At 43.8% G+C, this 20493-nt stretch overlaps 1 pseudogene; it reads right to left on the bottom strand.

The window, feature by feature from the left end:
- Positions 1 to 295: 295 nt before the first annotated feature.
- LOC122398457 lies at positions 296 to 3852 on the bottom strand (annotated as a pseudogene).
- Between the last annotated feature and the right edge of the window lie 16641 nt (positions 3853 to 20493).

Below are 20493 nucleotides of genomic sequence, written 5' to 3'. Positions count from 1 at the left end.
TGGTGCAGTCACAGTACGTTACATTTAAAGAAAGGAAAAGCAGTTACATTTTCAACGGTAACTTTTCTGTATGCCATTCGATTACACATACGTCTTATATGGACCACCTCCATACTCTGTGCTCGTAACTATATATATTTTATATGGAATCTCTTTACTTCCATTTCTACACATGTTCTTCATACTGCGTCAGGCGATGAATACATTGTTCATTTCATTTTGATCTAATGTCATCGAATATTTCAAAAGTGATATTAATATTCATCGGTATACGTCCGATCAGTCTTCTATCACTTCAGTTGATACTGAAGCGGCGTAAAGCCGCAACGTAATCTTCAGTCTCCAAAGCTTCTTCCGAGTCCAAAACATCAACTTGTGCCTCCATCTGTAAATCGTTCAAAATATTCACTCTTTCTAATACTAACAACTTAAACGCTTATTCTTTATCATCGTATCCAAATAGTGTATAACGAGTAGTAACTACAATTACCATCTCTTCCACAAGATGGCCACAGTTTTGAGCAATTGCAACAACACTTCCAGTTGCTTGTGTTACGTCTCTCGATGCCTCTGAGAGTGCAGCCAAGTATTTCTATTTGCTTTTACTCTGCTTCTCTACACGCGTAAACAAATTTTACGGTTTAATAACAAACAAAAAACCGAAATAAATCCTCTACACTTACAATAAAAGATTACCACCAAATGCACCGCCTTCGCTGCTGATATCAGCCCTTCGGACCATTGATGGTTACGTTTCTAGAATTCGGTTCCAGAGGCTGTGCCCTACGGTCTCAAAATCTCTTTCCATATTTAATATTCATAAATTAAATATAACGGTCAAAATAAGCGACGTACCTTTCCTTCTTCCTTAATTCTGTACATGAATCTAACATTTTTCGTTCACTTCTAATTTTAACCCGGAATCACCAGCGCGAGATTTCTCCACCATGTCTGATCATAAATATGTCATAACCATGGATAAAAACAATTATATATTACACTAAATGTAATATGCGATTACCTGTATTCGATTACCAGCTTCTTCTATTGCTGTATCCATACTTAACATTCTGCCTCTACCAAACTTCCAACTCCCACTGTTACATTCGTCGTCGATTCTACAACACGATAAAATTCAAATAATATATATGACTTTCTTCATCTACATTTTTAACTTCCTACTACTATCGCCCGATGCAATATCAATAGATGTGTTTCATGTAGATTTTCCATGTATTGAATAAAGACCCAAAACATATGCAACGTGTATTGCACTTTTAATGAGTATTGAGGAGTACAAGTTAGGTCTGACGTCGCTGGATTATCGATACCAGTTTAATGAATATTCGATAATATCTTCTGCTTCGGAGATGCAATTACTGAAATAAAAATACACCTTTCTATCAGAGATATCAACATAAACCATTCGCCATTTTATTATCGAATAAATTTAATAAAATATTACCTGATATCCAAAAGTGACTATTTTAGATAAGAAATCAGGAAGTAGTTAGTTAGTCTCGGGTCAATTTTGACCCTACTCTACGGGTCTGTTTTGACCCTTTACAACGGGTCTCTTTTGACCCTGTTCTGCGGGCCTATTCTATTCTACGGGTCTGTTTTGACCCTTTACAACGGGTCTCTTTTGACCCTGTTCTGCGGGTCTATTCTATTCTACGGTCTGTTCTGACCCTTACAAACGGGTCTATTTGACCTGTCTACGGGTCTGCTCGACCCTGTTACTGCGGGTCTGACTTCGACCCTGTTCTGCGGGTCTGTTTGACCCTTTCTGCGGGTCTGCTTTGACCCTGTCTGCGGGTCGTTTTGACCCTTTCTACGGGTCTGTTTTGACCCTGTTCTGCGGTTTGCTTCGACCCTGTCTGCGGGTCTGCTTCGACCCTGTTCTGCGGGTCTGCTTCGACCCTGTTCTGCGGGTCTGCTTTCGACCTGTTCTGCGGGTCTGCTTTCGACCCTGTTCTGCGGGTCTGCTTCGACCCTGTTCTGCGGGTCTGCTTTGACCCTGTTCTGCGGGTCTGCTTTGCCCTGTTCTGCGGGTACTGTTTTGACCCCTTTCTAACGGGTCTGTTTTGACCCTTTCTGCGGTCTGTTTTGACCCTTTTCTGCGGGTCTGTTTTCACCCTGTTCTGCGGGTCTACTTTGACCCTAAAGCCGTTTTTTACAAGTTATAAAATCAGTTTTGCCAATCAACGCCTCAAAATATTACACTTTACCGGAACGAAATAAAAATAAAATATAACCGTAAATCTAGTAAAAGAAAGGTATTAACCAAATTTTCACCTTTCGTGGTATTTACTTCTTCTTTTATATCGTCCAAATCCTCTTGTCCTTCGAGAGCTTTTTCGACCTTCCTGTTCAGTTTATCTTCACCTTCTATTAACTCGTCCGTCGGCGTTCCGCTAAAAACGGTTCGACGTTTCGATTTTTCTTCTGACATTTTTAATAACACAATTTGCTTGTCCACTTCGGCTTTCTGTTACATACGAGGTACACGTAACGAGCATAATATTTTCTGTATGATATTAAAAACTATGAAAATTACAATATTCCTACCTTCCTGATTAACTGATATGTTCTTCTCTTAATTTTCCATATACATCTTTCAATTTCTCAAATTTCTCTTCCAAAACTTATACTTTTCTACAAAACATAACAGAGAGTTATATTAGATTGCGATATAAATGTACACGTATGGATGCACCACCTTCGCTTTCATCAACTTTCGCCATCGTGTCTGCTTTTTTGTTTAAGAGAGTCCTGATTTACCTGTTTTTCTTGTTCATCATTGCCCTAAAAAATAAAAACAACTTGTTCATAGACTGTTTTTGTAAACCATAATGTTAATGATTAATTAAACGTTTTTACGTTAATAAGCAAACCCGATTCAAGTTGCATGACACGACTCTGAAGCTCTTCCGTGATTCGTTGATGATCCATCGGTAGACGATGCGATTCTTGTCTCTGGCGACTATTTTCTTGCTGTAAATGATCGATGGGACTTTCTCTAAAATACATATGTTCGGAACAATTAATAATCTTCTATCGCGTAAGAGTAATAAGCGATCATTTTTCTAATTAGTATTAACATTTTCTATTCGTACTTTATTTAAGTTTACCTTTCCGCTAAAGATTCTTCTGGTGGCGATACCACCCTCGGCGTCGCGTACGTTCGTAACTCGGATTGTATCAAAAAGTTTGGTGGATTCTTCGATAAACATTATACATGGGGTAAATCGATAAAGAAATTTAACAGCTTTTATGAGCATTTTATGGTAGAAACCATTCCTTCGAATCACTAAATTCTGTTTAAAAATAAATTTAATTCGAAAAATCTTACCTCGGGTAACGCAGGCGTCGTTATAACATGCTTAAAATACTGTCTTTGTTTTACGGTGTTGTACAACTTCTTCGGTTCATAGAATTGTTTCGAAAATCGGTCACGATGGCCGGCTAAAGTGTCCGCTGGTAGTGTGTTATCAAGTTTCAACAGAATTTTCACACAATAATCGTATAACTGCGACGCGTCTGGAACGCACGGAATTAGTGGAGCCGGTCGACATTGTCCACCTACGGTCATGCAATTTGACAGTGTATTCTTTAATGATGCACTAACTGAAATCATTAACGTAACAGTGATACATGAATACATAAAAACACATAATATTATTGGACCGTCTGTCAGGCTTGCTCGGGGAATACCTCCTGATTCTCTCTTGTCTCTCGAGGCCCCAGGGAGTACCTAGGAACAAATTCCCTATAGCATCCCGGCCTCTCTCAACGGTTGGCATCGGCGCCAATCGCGCCATCTGCGGGAGTAACTAGGGAGTTACTCATGCTCCCTACAATATTAATAACGCATTGAAAAGTTTAAAGCAAATTAATCGGCAAGGCTCGCTCGATCGCTTGTGAGAGCGCGACCTCTTTGGTGGCGAGCATGGGAGGTAACGCCACAGATCTAACTCCCCCGGACATAAACCCCGTAGCCTGGGGTGTCCGATTCCCCCCCCCTCTCCTAACCAAAAGGGGTTTTTCTTTAAACATTTAGATCGACGCGTTCCACATACGCAGTGGAGATAAGATATTATCCTTGTTTGGATAGTACAGGTTGGAAGAACCGTTGTGCCGCACCAAGTGACCGATTGAAATAATTTTCGAAAATGCATGCGTGAAATGTAATAAAAAGGAAAGAAATTTTTTGCAAGACACTCTTTCCATATCTTACTATTAAACTCCCTAGCATTGTCTAATGAGAAAATTTATTGAACCGACCGACGTGCTATTTTGTCTTTCTCAGCTAACAAATTGAGTCGCAAAGTTATTTTTTTTTTTTTCTCGTAATTAACTCGAAATTCGATCCAGCAGACATTTCCGGGAGATCCACGGAGTAGACGTCCCTGGCATAGACAACGTAGGAAGGTGTATAACGCACACGCTCGGCTTGCGTACGTACGCGAGCCCATTGCGGATAGCTTAGGTTGGTTAGTTAGCGTGCAAGTACACGTATCAAAGGCACTCAGAATCCGAGCTTAACAAAGCCAGCTTTGGGTTTACCAACCGTGTCACGTAGTACGTGTATACCTCACCTGCTTACGCTTCGCGAAACCTAAACCTCCTGTGGCTCGTCTAACTTTAGTCTTAATGCGTCAACGGGGAAGGGATAAGTTTCGGCAGGGGCAATTAAAACTAATTATCCTCCGTCGGTGCGGTGCGGTGCGGTGCGGTGCGGTGCGGTGCGGTGCGGTGCGGTGCGGTGCGGTGCGGTGCGGTGCGGTATCGGCTAACCTAGGGACCCTCGCCGCGGTTCCGATCGCTCGTAATTGTATGCTCGGGAATAGAAACTTCGTTAGTCGCGAATTCATACGCAAAACACTTGCCAGGATAATTGATGCCGATTTAATTAGTGTCTCTGTATGCCAGCCTCTCGGGAAAATGTTGAACGTCGAGGCTCGTTGTCGCTGCTAAATAACTATATCGGGTATCGGACGGTTCCTTTTCTATGTATTCTCAATTATGCAAACTTCTATCTACATATACATATGTATATGGTACGTTCGCATCAAACTTTTCGCTCCTTTTACCGTGCAGATTCTCCAAAGTGTTGGCAGAAAAAGAAAAAAATGCCCAATCCACTATATTCGAAATCTACGTTGTCCCGATAGTAGGATAGGGACGACCCAGGCTATATCCGGGACCGAGTTAATCGTCGAGCAACGATTTTGTGTGATCGACGAAAATAAATAATTACGCATCGCCTATACTATAGGTAGCGGCATGTACAAGTAAAGATTGCATCCCCGCAAAGAATGTGTAACGTGATACATGGTGGCCATAAGGCCGACCAAATTTCAAGCAGATTACCGTCACGTGTAGATTCAGGTAGCGCGCTTATATCGCGCACCAAAGATAACATCGCGAATTCAGATTGTGCGCGTCGCGCTATAGGACCACGCTCTTTCTCTGGGACCGAGGGTGTATCGAGAATTTCAAGCCAAATGCGCAACTAAGTAGCTACTTAGGCCCCATTTGTCGCAGGGGGATGAAATTGCATTTGAATGGGAGATTTAGCCGGCGGATTTTCGTCCCGAATTGAGCCATTGTGTCGTTTAAACCGGCCACCTGACGACTCTTGACACGCCACCGTTTATCTTTCCGCGTTTTAAATACGCTTCGACGGTGTCCTTTCTCACCGCTTTCATTCCACGTTTATTCCAAGATCGGTGATTGGTACTTGATAAAATGAAATAAATAAAGTAGAATAAGACTGAAGTAAAATATTATTATATTACTATCATTATCTGTCTGCAGGGTAAGTACGGACAATATCCGGGTTAAACAGACCTTCGCGTCACAGATGTGATATTACGAAATTAATAATTCTACATTTCGGAGATCTCGAGTGTCGTATGCTTAATTTAAGATCGTAGTTGTAGATCATTCTAGCGACCTACACTTCCATGATTGCTGCCGCGAGCCACTCGTATAACTTATGCACTCTTATCGATATATTATTAACGAACATCGAGATATCTCGAGACGAGAAGCGACGTCATAGAGCGTGACACTGAAAATACAATGATATCCGCGTCGAAAATGCTTCTTACGAACTACCATAAGTAAGCACTTTTATATTTTACGGTCAAAAAACCAATAATAAGAAATCAGGAAGTAGTTATTTAGTCTCGGGTCTATTTTGACCCTGTTCTACGGGTCTATTTCGACCCTGCTATAGGGGTCTATTTCGACCCTAAGGGTCTATTTTGACCCGGTTCTAGGGGTCTATTTTGACCCTGTTCTACGGGTCTATTTCGACCCTAAGGGTCTATTTTGACCCTTTTCTACGGGTCTGTTTTGACCCTTTACTGCGGGTCTGACTTGACCCTGTTCCGCGGGTCTGTTTTGACCCTGTTCCGCGGGTCTGTTTTGACCCTGTTCCGCGGGTCTGTTTTGACCCTGTTCTGCGGGTCTGTTTTGACCCTGTTCTGCGGGTCTATTTTGACCCCGTTCTGCGGGTCTATTTTGACCCTGTTCTTCTTTAAACTCGAGGAGTATGGCTCCATGCAAGGAGATTATAGCTGCAATGGAGGCTACAGGAAGAGAAATACAAGAAGAGATAGGTACAGTGACAGCAGCAGAAGTTTGGAAGATGATTCATCTGCTCCAGCATGAATTGAAATGTAATAATTGCTGTAGATATACATGTAATGATGGCAATTTCATAAGATAAACCACGTTTTATGCATTCATATTTTTCCTCCAAATCTCTAGGGCTTAGGTTTTCATGCTCCACGCACAATGAAGCTCCTATACAATGTGGAAGTGGTCAAATAAATGAACAATGTACAACAGTACACTTAAATATGCTCAAACATGGTCTATAAAATAAGATGCGCTATTATTGACTCTTGATCCCTTGTATCTCGAAAAATGTTCAATTTACGGAGCTTGAGCATTAGGAACTTTTCATCAGGACATCATGAACTATACATCATATGAAAAATTCAGCTTATTTAACCGGCCATTTTCCATAAGGTCATGGTTGATTAACTTTACTTGACAATTTTTTCACAATTTTAGCAATCATATATACATATATTAACACGTATCGACACTTCGTGTATACCTCTTCCTACCATGACCGGTCGAATGATTTCTAATCGCCTAATTTTTGCATCATATCGTATAATATACAGTCGTATGATCAGTAGGAATTGCTGAAACTTCTTTAGGTATGTAGCGTCAAAGTAAATGTGAAAATAAACATAGAAGATAAAATAAATTATAATAGTTTTTATAGTGATCGGATAGAGAATGAAATGCCCTTTAAAACGAGAGTTTGTACGAGTCGATAGCTTTATTAGTTCCGGAGATACATATAGCGATTTTAGTTTGAAGTCGATGCGGTGGCTAGTTTCGGAGATAAGACGGTCCGAAGCCGCTTTCATTCCACGTTTATTCCAAGATCGGTTTTCGTAGAAGTCGGTTACGAGTCGCGGGACGAACAGAATCGATCTGCTCTACGGTACAACAAAACGATCTAATAGGCGGTTCCACGCCCAAAAAATTACCCCGTACGAACAGATCGAATCATGCCGGATCGTAAAACTATTGACGCCTTTGGATAAAGGAGTGGTTCGTGCGAGAGAAACCATGACATATATTTTTCTGTTCGCGATCGAGAGCCAAACACGACTATCGTAACTTTTCTTTAAAAGTAACGAGTAATCGTCGACTATAGCAGTGATTTTTATGAACGAAGCAACGCGAGAGAGACGAGTCGACAATATTTAATCGTAAAACGGTGGATGTTTTGGCACCCTAACGTGCAGAAATAGTCACCCCTACGTTGCAATACGTGCCACGGCACCCCATCTATCGAATCATTTTGATTCTACGATAATTCACCTCGCCTAATACGGCAATCCCCGCTTCTTTGAGCCCGGCATAGTGGTTCAAGGATTTGGTAGCTGAGTACAAGGAGGAGGGAATGGACGATGGGAATGGGGTACGGGGTAAAATAGACGATTCGAGTATTTTGATGGAAATTGAAAGGCGCAAGAGTCGTCTCTTATAGAGATTAATCGATTGATCGACAACCGCAAAGAATACAAGAATAAATAGCCTATAGCGGCGTTATTTCGTCGATAAAACAATAATTGGAGATGATAATCCGCCGCGATTGGTATTGTGCGCGCGAAATTCAATTTACTCGATTAGATTTTCGGCATTTACGATTGGTTAGACCGTATGCTGGGCTGCACAATAGCATGTACGTTTCCAGCAGACAGCTGTGTCGAGTGTACGCCTCGAGAATCACCCTCCTCACTGCGTATGAATCTCGCATTACTATAATGTGGCCTCGGGCTTAATTTTACCGGATCACGAAGCCGACTCTAATTCATTGTCCATTTTTGCTTTCACCGAGACCGATCACTCGATCCGTCTAATTGCTGACGAATTTCCTCGGGCACGTTCACCCTCAACGAACAATGATAAAATATCATTTATTTATTTACCTACCGTAGGACAATCTGGTGTAATCGTTTCGCGACAAGTTTCGGTGAAAAAGAATCCCAGATTTTCCTGCTGCTAGTTCGAAGAACGCCGCCGATTGAAATGCTTCCAAGATCTCCGCTCGAGCGGACTCGGTCATTTGAATATTCCGTCGGGCTAATTCGCGTCTGACAAAAGGTGTTATCCTCTTCGTGTTCTCTCCGTCTAGCTTCCTACCTAGCTGGTGTGGTGCGGTGCGGTGCGGTGCGGTGCGGTGCGGTGCGGTGCGGTGCGGTGCGGTGCTCTAGAGGTTCAGCAAAGTTTCAGCCCGCGACGAGCGTCTTGGTTAATTACTACAATTGATATTCCGCTGATATCACCGCAACCGAGTAACGGAGCAACGCGGTAACGAAGTAACCCGATTAAAGGGAGCCTCTTATTGGCCCGCCCGCCCGCTCGCTCGCTCGTTCTCTTCAATCGAGTTATGTGATTACCCACGGGATGTGACTGATAGAGAGCGAGAAAGAGACCACTTGCTTCGCGACGATCGTTCGTTCGGTGACGACGCAAACATCAAAGAAACCGACAAAGAGTTTATTGGTAGATACGAGACCGATTTTCATATTTCTAATATATTATAGTACAGTTTCGTTTGCGATGCCGCCTAGTGTTGCGCGTACAAAACCTGTTACCGTTTTATTTCAAATTTTTCCCCAACGATTCTACCTCGACGTCTTCGAACAAAGAATTCTTCTATATCGAACAGAATTTATGTCGACATTAAATTAAATTAAATGGGAGAGAACGAGAGGAAGATTAGAGGGCCCGAAGCAGTCTTGGAACATACACGATACATAGATACATACGTATAGTGCATATTGAATACGAGAGACAGCGATTCGTTTAGTAAAAACGTATTGGCGAGTTCCGGGTAAGCAAAGCTAATTGTGCAAAGAACGCTTGTCCGCGGACAGCCGCGTACACACCGTGAACGGGAATCGTCGCAGCAAACTCTGAAAAACCGCATCACGCAAGGGCGGTCGCAGTACGGGCCAGTGATTTCCGACATTAATGACATATTTGCCGCAATAATGTTCTGTGTAAACGAGTATATTATATAATGACGGAATAGGCGGTTGCAGGAAAAAAGAGACAGCGACCGTATTCGGCGCGGCATCCATGGCATTCTCCGGCTCCGGTTGTGCATATGCACGAATCAGAGGTTTCGTGCCGGCTATGCTTCCACTGCATGCCGCGTACACAAGCGCACACCACGCCGTTTTTTGCCAACCTATGGATGGAAGATACTCACGGTCGCAGGAAACAGCACATCATGGTAATAACCGTCATCAAACGACGACCACTTAGAACCAGACTAGCTTCCACGTGGAAAATTCGTTCTTTTACTATTGTGCGCGGAAACCACGGCTTTTCTGACGCAATAACCTCGCTTCGACGCGTTCGAAACTTTTCATTTTTAATACTATGCTTCTAAATACAATCCTCTTCCTTCCCCATTCCGAAACATTTTTATCTTAAAGAGAACGATTCGTTACATAGATTTGTTACGTCGCTGTTCGGTACGAGTACCTACACTTTCGAATCGATAAACCACAATAATCGATCGTTCAAGGCAACAAATTGTCACAGATTACATAAGTACTTGTTCTCTTCATCAATTATCGCACGACACTCGGGCCATTTCTATACACGTATTGTACGTTACCGTTCTTAAATAGTCGAGCATCTGACAAACTCGTGTCGGTAACGTAATTAACGTTCCTACGATACAAATATCGGTTAAACGTCTTTATATCGTATAAATATTAAGTTACATAATAGAATAAAAATCTTCCGATGACGTGATGCGTGTAATTAAAAAATACTCGTCTATGCATCTTCCTCTCTGAGAAATAATGGCTTCTGTTAACCGTGAAGGTCTGACGATGACTTACTTAAACGTATCTTCTTCAATTATTTTCCCACGTTGTCCGCTAATACGCCGAATATGTAATGATCATTTTGCCCATTTCACATTTTCCTAACTTTACTCTCTCTCTCTCTCTCTCTACGATCGTGTACTTTTGTATCTGTGTAAGTACCTTCTTTTTCTTTACAAGATATCACAAGTATCGAAGGGATTGAAAATTTCATCGACATCGCAAAAGACAGGATCGAAAATTGTCGTATCGATTAATTTACTATTTAGCAAACCGCCGATCAAATGCAACATTCCTTTTCCTTCTTTCTACCACTGATCATTAATTCTAGCGTCGCTTAGATTTAATATGAAAACAAAATCATCATCACCTTTTCTTCTTCTCCTTCTTCCTTTTATTCTTCATCATCATCATTATTTATCACTATCGTCGTCATTATTATTATTATTATTATTATTATTATTATTATTATTATTATTGTTACCTTAAACACCAACTATGTACTCTTTGAAAATTCGATACTCGACCGATAATTACTTTTATCCGAAATGTTTTTATACCAGAGAAACTTAATTATTTATGGCCGTAGGTAACGGCGTGTTACGATAACGACGGTTTATTCGATCGATCACACTCGATAAATCGACGAGTTTCTCTTTGAAAAATCACTCGATGTTAAACGCTAACGTTCGTACTTGTACGATGTAAACTACAAAGATCAAGTATCGCGAGCGACACTTATCAATGTTCCGATCCGAGTGTTCTCGAGTCGTACAAGTTTCAAAATTCCTCAAGTATTCTGGAAACTTAAACAGCTGTTTGAAAAAAAAAGTATCCGTTCGAGTTAAAAAATGCAGAATTCAGTTTGTACGGTAACACGTAACGCCAACAGTTCCGGGACTATCATTCGATTACATTTAAGTATCGTCCGCTAACGAGTACATACTTACATACTCGTGACGGCGACGTGACATTAAACTGTCCGCGATATCCGCCATTTAAAAACGGACCGCGTGGGAAATGGGCAACGAAAAAGGATGCGTCAAAGGAGAGTAGAAAACAGTCGGCGGGTAGGAGGTGCATGTATGAAGATGAATATGGGGAAACCATGTAAAGAGAGGGAGCGAGATACGAATGGACAGACAGAGAATTACAGCCGCATGCTGAATTCAGGAAACGGCGTATTCTATTGTGCTTTTGTCATAGTTAAACTGTCAGACCAATTTCGCGACGAGCCAATTTATACTCGCGCGTCCCGATGCACACTGGCTTCAAAAAAGCTTCTCCATACTACCACCGATGCACTACAGTCATCGTCAATCAGCTTGCGCACCCAACCGCATACATATGTACTACGCCCGTACGATCCTACCACGTAGGTACAATGTCCGTCAACAAAAGTAGGTGTACACCTAAGTTAGTATGTATATCTAAGTGAATTTTTTATCATACAGCGAGGAGAATCGCAGCCGAGAATTAACAAATTAAGTTAACAGTTAAGATTCCAACAAGAGTTTACATCGAATTTGCTTTAAAGAAATCGCAATGCAGGGATGGATCACGTCGGACGATTAACGTAATCAAATAATAATTGAAAGGAAAAAGCGATTGGCGAAGAGAGTCGGTAACCGTACCACGCCCCGAGCATTCGTGATACGCCGACCAATCGGCTGCGACGAACGTTTCCTCCCGACTCGTTTTAATCACGCGACTCTATAACTACCTACGTATCCTTTAATCGGAAGGTCCGCCTTGCGAAGGTGCCCGCGTACCACGCACGATCGCACAAATATCGTTTCTGACCGTCCAACCTACCGATCGGCCACAACAATTTCTCCATGGGTTATTTATCATTTATCGTCGTTCGATATGCAAGATGCTCGCCTGTCCCCCACAAATTCCTGCTAAAGGTAATGAAATATTATCGAGAGTAACGATTTCTCGCCACGCGGTACAAATTAAAAATCTACCTTATGCATACATAATGCATAGCGGAAAACTGAAACAATCTACGAGGGAAAATGTGTTCTTTCGTTCACCGAGGCTCTCGAAAAATCGACGCTCGTTGCGTATGAACTTTTTTATTCTCGCAATAAATCGGAAGGTATCGCGTTTATACATACAACTATGTATGTTTGGAATTGTTTCAGTGCGCGACCATCGTTTAATTGCGGACCGCGTTTAAGGATTATTCAAAGATACGCGGATAAATGTAATCATCGATGACTTTTAAGGTAGAAAATTTCGATGCTTTCGCTGCCTGAATACAAGATCACCGCCGTATTGCATATCGTGCTCGTAGTCGTCAACAGTTACTCGTAACACGAGTTTCTGTTCAAAGTTCAACGACCACGAAACATCAAGTCGCGGTCGCGAGCGACCATGAAACATGGAAAAGCGGCACGGTGTAGCTTCTCTGCGACCATTTTGATGTCGTTTCAGCGTCAAGAATGGGATTAGTCGGAGAATATATGTATGTATACGCGGTTCTGCTGTTTCGATGACACTACCTCGAACTCTTCTCGGAAAAACAAGAAACTGAACAGCAGTGGATAACTGCTGGCTCGAGCTTATGCGAGCCTAAGCTGTTTGTGTCTTGGAGTGCCAGCACGATCTTCCAATGAAATTTCAGTGCATACGTACCGTCGCGTCGGGTGGTACAAGCCGGCGCAGACGCGCCATGAAAATCACCAGGAGGGTGCGTATTTCCACCCTCGACTTGGGCTGGTAATGCCGTGGCCGGGGTGTGAAAATCAGGAGCGAGCCATGCTAGAGGCGGAGGCGGCGGTGGCGGCGGTGGCGGCGGTGGCGGCGGTGGCAGAGGCGTCGAAAGGGTGACGAAGCCAGAGAGGATGAAAGGAGGGAGAAAGAGGAAAAGGAGGTGGTGGAAGAGGAGGAGGAGAAGGAGGAGGAGGAAGAGAAGGGAATGGTTGGAAGAGAGCAAGAAGCTGCAACACCCCTGGGTCCAGCGAGCTAGGGAGAATTAGAAGAGGCAGAGGGGAGAGAAATAGAGAGGGGCGGATGGTCGAATGAGAGGGAGAGATTGCCGCCATTTTACAGTGGCGCAGATCTGCATAACGATCAGAGACTGTCGTGTTTATCAAAGCTTTTCTCCGCCATCTGCATAATTTTCTGCCGCGGCAGGATAGAGAGGTCGGGGGAGGGTGAAAGTGGTCGGGGTGTGAGTAGCGGGAACGAATACCAGGATACCCTTGCTCTCCACTCTCGAGTGCATTTTATGTGCACGACTTATGAAACTTTAACGCCCTTACGAATAAATTACTCGAGTAAGCGTCGGTCGCTCCAGCCTTCTGGACGCGTGATTGGCCCATTTGCATTTCAAGCGAGACGAATTAATAAAAAAATATTTTCTCAAGTTTACTGGTACGAAACCGGTGTTACTCTCCTGTGTCTTTCCATTTTATCTTTACGCGTTTCAATATTTCTATGTTAAAATGGCCGCGTTACAGAAAACGCAACAACAGAGCTCATTTTTCAACTTATTTACAATATTATATTGTTCGGCTATCGATGCTAACAGTACTTACCGGTAATTATTTTTCGTTGCGGGGGACAATTACAGTCATTTTTGTTTAATACGCATACCCCAAAAATCCGAAAATATAATGTCTGACCATGAATTAATGATTCCCCTGAAATTTCACGCGTTTCGTTAAAAGATCATATCTCCTGAACGGATTGGAGGATTTTAATGTTTCGAAACGCAAACGACGCGTATTTTGCCAAAGAATGTGCAGAAATTGTAAAAATATTCGAAAAGTTGTTCCTCAAGTTCCCGTGTATCACGGATCCTAGGAATTTTACTATATCTACAAAGAATTGAATTGAATGTAAGAAAATACTATACGCTCTTAAAAAGAATAACGTATCTGTTAACAAATGTTATATTAACGTGTGAATCGTTGTAAAATGCATCAGGGCATTCGATTCTGGTGGAAATCAGCAAGCGATTCAACAGTATTGAACAGTGGTGCGGTACCGCTGCTCAATTCCCAAAGCAACCGCTCAGGAAGAAAAATATTTAGTGACAGTCCCTATGTATCGATGGGGTGGCTGGCACCCGTTATTAGGGCTCTTATTAACCCAGCATATGGACTAGCAGGGCGACTTTGGATAACGATCGCGGTTATGTCTCTCTCGGTGACGGTGACGGTGACGGTGACGGTGACGGTGACGGTGATCGCGCGCACAGATACCGTAGTTTGCAGTCACATGCCCCATTTCAAGGGATCACAGATAGCCCTACTTTATCGGTGGTCCTCTGTTTTTTGATCTATCGAATGGAATGCAAATGCTCGTTCCTCTCTTACCGCAAGAGGGTAATGACATATGGGAAAAGGAGTGAATGGCGTATAAACGTAGTTTCGAGTAACCTTACGCTTTGTAACCTTACCGAATAAAATCGTTGGAATTTGAAAACAACGTCGTTGTCGTCGTCGTCGTCGTCGTCGTCGTCGTCGTCGTCGTCTATAGTACACACTCGATGATGATGCATGCACGTGCGTGTAGGTACGTTATACATTCGGTAGCTTCCTGCGTCGTAGCAGATGAGAAACAAAATTCATTAACTCGTCACAGAAGAATGTTCACCAAGGGTAGAACGGTTAGCGCGTTAGTTCACCTGATTTGGAGGCTTAATGAGCCCGTTGACACTTTGATGCAGGGTGTCCCGCGTGTCGCCGGGGAATTGCTAGTTCAATAATTCAGAGGCTGGCCGTAATGGAACTTGTCCGTGGGACTCGATCTATCATAGGAAATTGCACGGAGCCCTTTTACCGGCGCTCATAAGAAACATACATATTAGAAGAATAACAGCGGGCCCGCTCGCTCGTAACCTCGTGTCAGTCGTTCCGTTCCGAGAATTGATTAAAGTCCGGAAATAAATCGTGTATGCTTGTGTGAGCGCATGCGTCTGCGTACCTAAGTAAGTACGTGTGTGCTCGAAAAAGGATCCACGACGTTCCGTGAACGACGCCGAGTTGGTAAAAAGCGAAAATATCGTTGGATTATGTAGAACGATGGAAGGAATGACGGGTAGATGTCGGTCGCTGGTAGATGTTGTCCGAAACCGAAGGAGCGGTTTCCTCCTTTCGTACATCTAAACCGAGCAAGTGCTCGGCTGAGATATTAAACCGATACAAATCTTTCAATACTTGACGAGCAAATGATCAATGTTTGCGATTAATGGAATCTTAAAAGTCTGCGTGCAATCACTACCGATTAACGATGAAGGAAAAATGATTAACACTTTCGAAAATCTATTCAATTAATCTCGTTCGTGCTGTCATATTTATTTGTACGTCGCTTGATCGCGAAACAACAGTCTGATACCGACGTGATAATAACGTCGTTATAGCGTACCCTATATTACCTCTGTATGCGGATAGTGTTTCGAAAGAAAAGCAAAATATTTGTTTAACCGCAAGATATCGAGTGAAAGAGAATCGATTCGAAATAATCCATTCCGTTTGTATGAATTTTTTCCGGTAGTTCCGAGATCATTCCGTCTGTCCAAAACTATAGTTGCTTTGCGAATCCGGGGACGAGCAAACGTCCTCCCGTCATCCGTCGACAGCGAGAAACGCTCGACGTCAAAAGCAAAGCTCAGAGGCAATCATGAGCTTTCGAATGCAAAACAGCAGCTTTCGCCTAGCAGCACTCGGCACTTTTACATTTAAATGTAAACTCGCTGAGTGCGCGCCGCAGAGCCGCCCTCACCATATCCTCCCCCATCTGCCAGCAGACCCCTTCTCAACCCCCTTTGCGTCGCACCCCTATCTGCGTACCGTTTCCATCCGCCGCCGCCTCCTCCTCCTCCTCTTTCGAGGACGTAGGCGATATGGCGGAGGCGTCTGAATTTAATATTTTACACCTCAAATGTTGAGTGTGCGCGCGGTCGCGCGCGCGATCGAGCCAAATATGCAAAACAGCTCGTCGAGTAACCCTCGACCTTCCCCTACTCCCACACACACACACCTTCCTCCTCGTCCCTTCTCCCTTAGACATCGTCTATAACGATTGCTCTCCCCTTTCGGCTAGGATTCGATTTAAAACACGCTAATTTGTCGAGCCGCGGCTCGACGCGGCTCGACGCGGCTCGACGCGACGCGACGCGGTGCGGCTCGACGCGGTGCGACACACGACTTGTAAGTAAGTAGTATCTACATGAATTTCGTTCGCCCCTTCCCTCTTCTCTCGCGTGTCTCCGGTGATCCGTGTGACCATACTCCTTCTCTAGTCAAAGCTACAAAGTAGTTGCTGCAAGTTCTGTACCAAGGGGGTGCCCGCGTGTGCACATCTAAATTTAAAATCTACTTTGCATAATACCCGACCTCGTCGGTGCTCGTCGACCCCGGGACCGTCTAATTGCGGCCTCGTTCAAGCCCCGTTCCCCTTCGACACCTACGGCGGCCATTCTCGAAAAACCGGCATCTTCCGTCAGGTCGCGCCGGTTTCTCGTCGCTCGCATCCGCCACTTTAAATCGACCGAGATCAGATAACCAAACACCGTTACCCTCTCCTCTCACACTGATTTTTCGCCGACCGAGAATCGACCTCGAGTTTCTCGATACAACCGTGCGATTAGACACATTGACGCTCTTCCACTTCCGAATTTCAATCAACTATCCCGTGAAAGGATTTCTCGAGCCAGCGAGTTTGCCCACCCAGTTGCTTGGTGGAATCGATAGGTGCAACCATGATAGCGGTTCGTAGCGAGGTCACATCGTTCGGCCAGTTGCCGACAATTACTAATTGCCGGTGGTGTGGCACGATAACGAGACTAGCTCTTGATTGCTATGTGCGCATTGGTCGGCGCATGTGCGGGACCGTAGAAAGCTCGTCTAGATGCCGAAAGTCGATCGAAAGGAAACCCCTTTTCTACTCGTTCTTTCCTTCTTTCGAAGGATAATGACCCAAGTAATTCAACTTAACGTGACGATACAATGCCACAATGAAATATCGTGAAACGAGTCGCAATCGCGTCTATGAAACATTCTGATCCAACTAGTGGTTATTATTGCATTTGCACACGACGATAAGATTGTTTTTTTTCGGTTTCGTCGCACGAACGTGAATCTTGCAACCGAGAATCTTTAAATCGAACCGTCAGCCGTTCGGATGGAGTAGGTACAGACTACTCTATGCACGTGCGTATAGATTTTCATCCCTCGGTCGTTAATGACTCGGACAGTGAGTGACATCGAGAAAACTTTGTTTGTCTCGGTGATCGTCGTAGATTCGATCGCTCTGTATCGTGTTTAATGTAGTATTAAACGCAGCTAATGTGTCACCGATGTCGACTATCGCGTTCACAAATTTACTTCCCCGATTCCCACTCTCGTCCATCCGTCTCCCCTTGGAAAGAAGAGGATAAAGCACGAGCACGTGCCACCTCCCGTTTCTACGGAGAAATTCGAAAGTAATGCGATTCCTCCCGCTCTTGTCCTAGGAGCGGTCATCGGTCAGCTTTTGTTCGCAAGGAGAAAGGGACGAAAAGATGATTACCCTCGTATTCGTATGCTAAGTGGATTTGCTGATATAACCAACGATTTTCAGTAAACAAACTATTCGGTATAAACGTGACATTTCGAAAACTTTTCTACGTGACTCGCAAATATTTTCGCAAACTTGTTATGCCCGTCTTTGGCACGAAAACTCACCGTCTATACGACTAAAATCCCGCTGATACCGCCTAAACCAGGATTCTCGGGTGATCGACCGACACTTGTCCATGTTTTGCCAAGCAACGGGAAACCAGTGAACGTTACAACTTACGGAGGATCGGGGGACAAACGAATCGAACGTGTTTCAAAGAGTACGTGCCACTTACGGTCGTTACTGGCAGTTTCCTGCGATAACCCCACCATTATTCTCCTGGCCCCCGGAATAACAGGGGAAGAGAATTCACAATGGACCACAATGACGGAGCCAACATTACGAATTAGGTTCGGTTACGCGTTTATTGCCGATTCCGGTCTAGAACAGCGGCGTCGCGACGGATTTTCCGTCCAGTGCCGGTGAACGGACCAACCGAAGGGTCCATGTTCGCAAAAGGACGCCACTGCGGAGATGCGAAGTATTAGCATTGGTTAGCTTTATGGAGCGTTCAGTTCCGCCGGGAGGAGAGAGCGAACGCGGCAGATCAATAAAATCTGTCTGTCTGGAAAAGTAATGCCAAATCGACTGGCCGTTTTCAGTAGCGAGCAAATAAATGTGACAAAAGGAGTGGAACGGTTGCACGCTCCGACTCGCCCGTCGAGCTCGGACTTTTTAATCTTATACATGATATTTCGAAACTAATACCAGACATCCGAAGGAATATCTTGTTCGTAAAATGATCTGTTGCGAAGCGTCTTTATTTAAAAGAGCAGCGTTAAGTATGCACCTATCGTTTTCTCTCGTCTCGAGTTTGAAAATGCGGAAAACGAGCTGGAATTATTGTATAAAACTCTACGATACGTCGGACATCGATCGTTACGAAACTTTCCGTGGGGGAGGATCCAACGATCTGACGTCGGTGAGAAAATTTCATTTTTCACGGTTACGTGACTGGCAACACCGAGCGACAAAGGGAGCGAAATTGGAACGCAATAATTATTAATCAATTTCGTATTAATTGTTTTCTGGGCGTCGAGGCTTAAGTGGGATGTTGTGTTCTGGCTTCTGGCAAGCTCTGCCTTGTAACCAGCCAAAGTGTCATACAAGAAGATTAATTACGTTGCGCTACCTTTTATGTGACCCATGCGTGTGACTACCCTTCTCCGTACTCGTTGGGTACACGTAAAAGTGTTCCAACTCTTGGAGAGTTATCCAACAGACATAACGAAAGGGAAATTTATTTTTTAGGAAATATTGAAACTCGCAACGTTCGACGCTCTCTTTACTTTACCGAGTTCGCGTATCCGTTTATTCAAAAGCATAACTACTCTCTTTCTACGTAACAGCAACCAGTACAATTTTCACCGAGTCTAAGCTCGAAACGACGACATTTTCGTTTCATCGAACATGGATCTTCTCTCTTCTAGCTCCGTATACATTTTCCGCGAAACTCTATTTCGTAATTGCACACGGGAGGATGAAACAGAAAAAAAGGGGTACGCGAAAATAAAAGAGACCCAAGGGAATAAGATTTCGCCGGTACTCCGTTCCCGAGAACACGAAAGAGCCAAGTTAGTTTTATTTTACAATCCATCGGCTTCCACGCCACGGAGGGGTAAGTTTCGTCGTCGTCGTCGTCGTCGTCGTCGAAGACTGGTGCTCCAGTCCCAGGAAAAGAGAAACGTTCGATGGCGGTTCGAGTCCTTCAGGATGGTTGGCTGAGCGTCGGGCGAGTGCACGAGTTGCGACAGGGGTGGGGGACGGCTGTCAACTAGTGTTTTAAAAGTTTCCGACAGCCTACAAATTGGCTCGCTCAGTTCTTTTTAAAAGCACCTCCAACCAACCACGTCGCGTATTTCTCTCTGTTTCTGTCCTTGGTTGTACGGAGGTAGGTGCTACCACCAAAGCTTACGGAACTTTCCGCGAATATTATTCCAATTTCTATCTAAAAGCAACAAATTTGGTATAATCGTAGACCAGCGGCGTTAGCAACGGACTACGGATTTGAAACGAACCGTAAATTGTGTGCAGTGAACGGCATCCGGACACAGGTTTCTTCTCAAGTGTCTCAAAATGATCGTTATGCATTTATAAAAATATGTAACTGGTACGGCTCTATACGGCAAGATACATTATTGCGGAAGTGGTGTGTCGCAAAGTTGTGCTATCGGTTGCGCTGCTACGGCATTTTACTCGAACGCAAATGATCGCGGGGGCAACGCGGTGAAACGCCCCAAATGAATTGCGACGAGTGGATACTTCTATCGACTATTGTGCACTCGATCGTTATTCTCGAAAGTTTCGCGAAAAGTTTCGACCATTTTCGGACAAATCGAGCTCCATCCAGGAGACGGCGGCCTCCATATAGGAAATATGCTTGCGAGCGATTCAAATCCTGAAAGTTTAAAAGTATTTCGACGTTAAA

The sequence above is a fragment of the Colletes gigas genome, unplaced genomic scaffold, assembly GCF_013123115.1.
Source record: "Colletes gigas isolate AHSC1104 unplaced genomic scaffold, ASM1312311v1 Colletes_gigas_Sc00011, whole genome shotgun sequence".
In the NCBI taxonomy this organism is placed as follows: domain Eukaryota; kingdom Metazoa; phylum Arthropoda; class Insecta; order Hymenoptera; family Colletidae; genus Colletes; species Colletes gigas.
The sequence above is the reverse complement of the archived record's forward strand: the minus strand, read 5'-3'. Positions and strand labels throughout refer to the sequence as shown.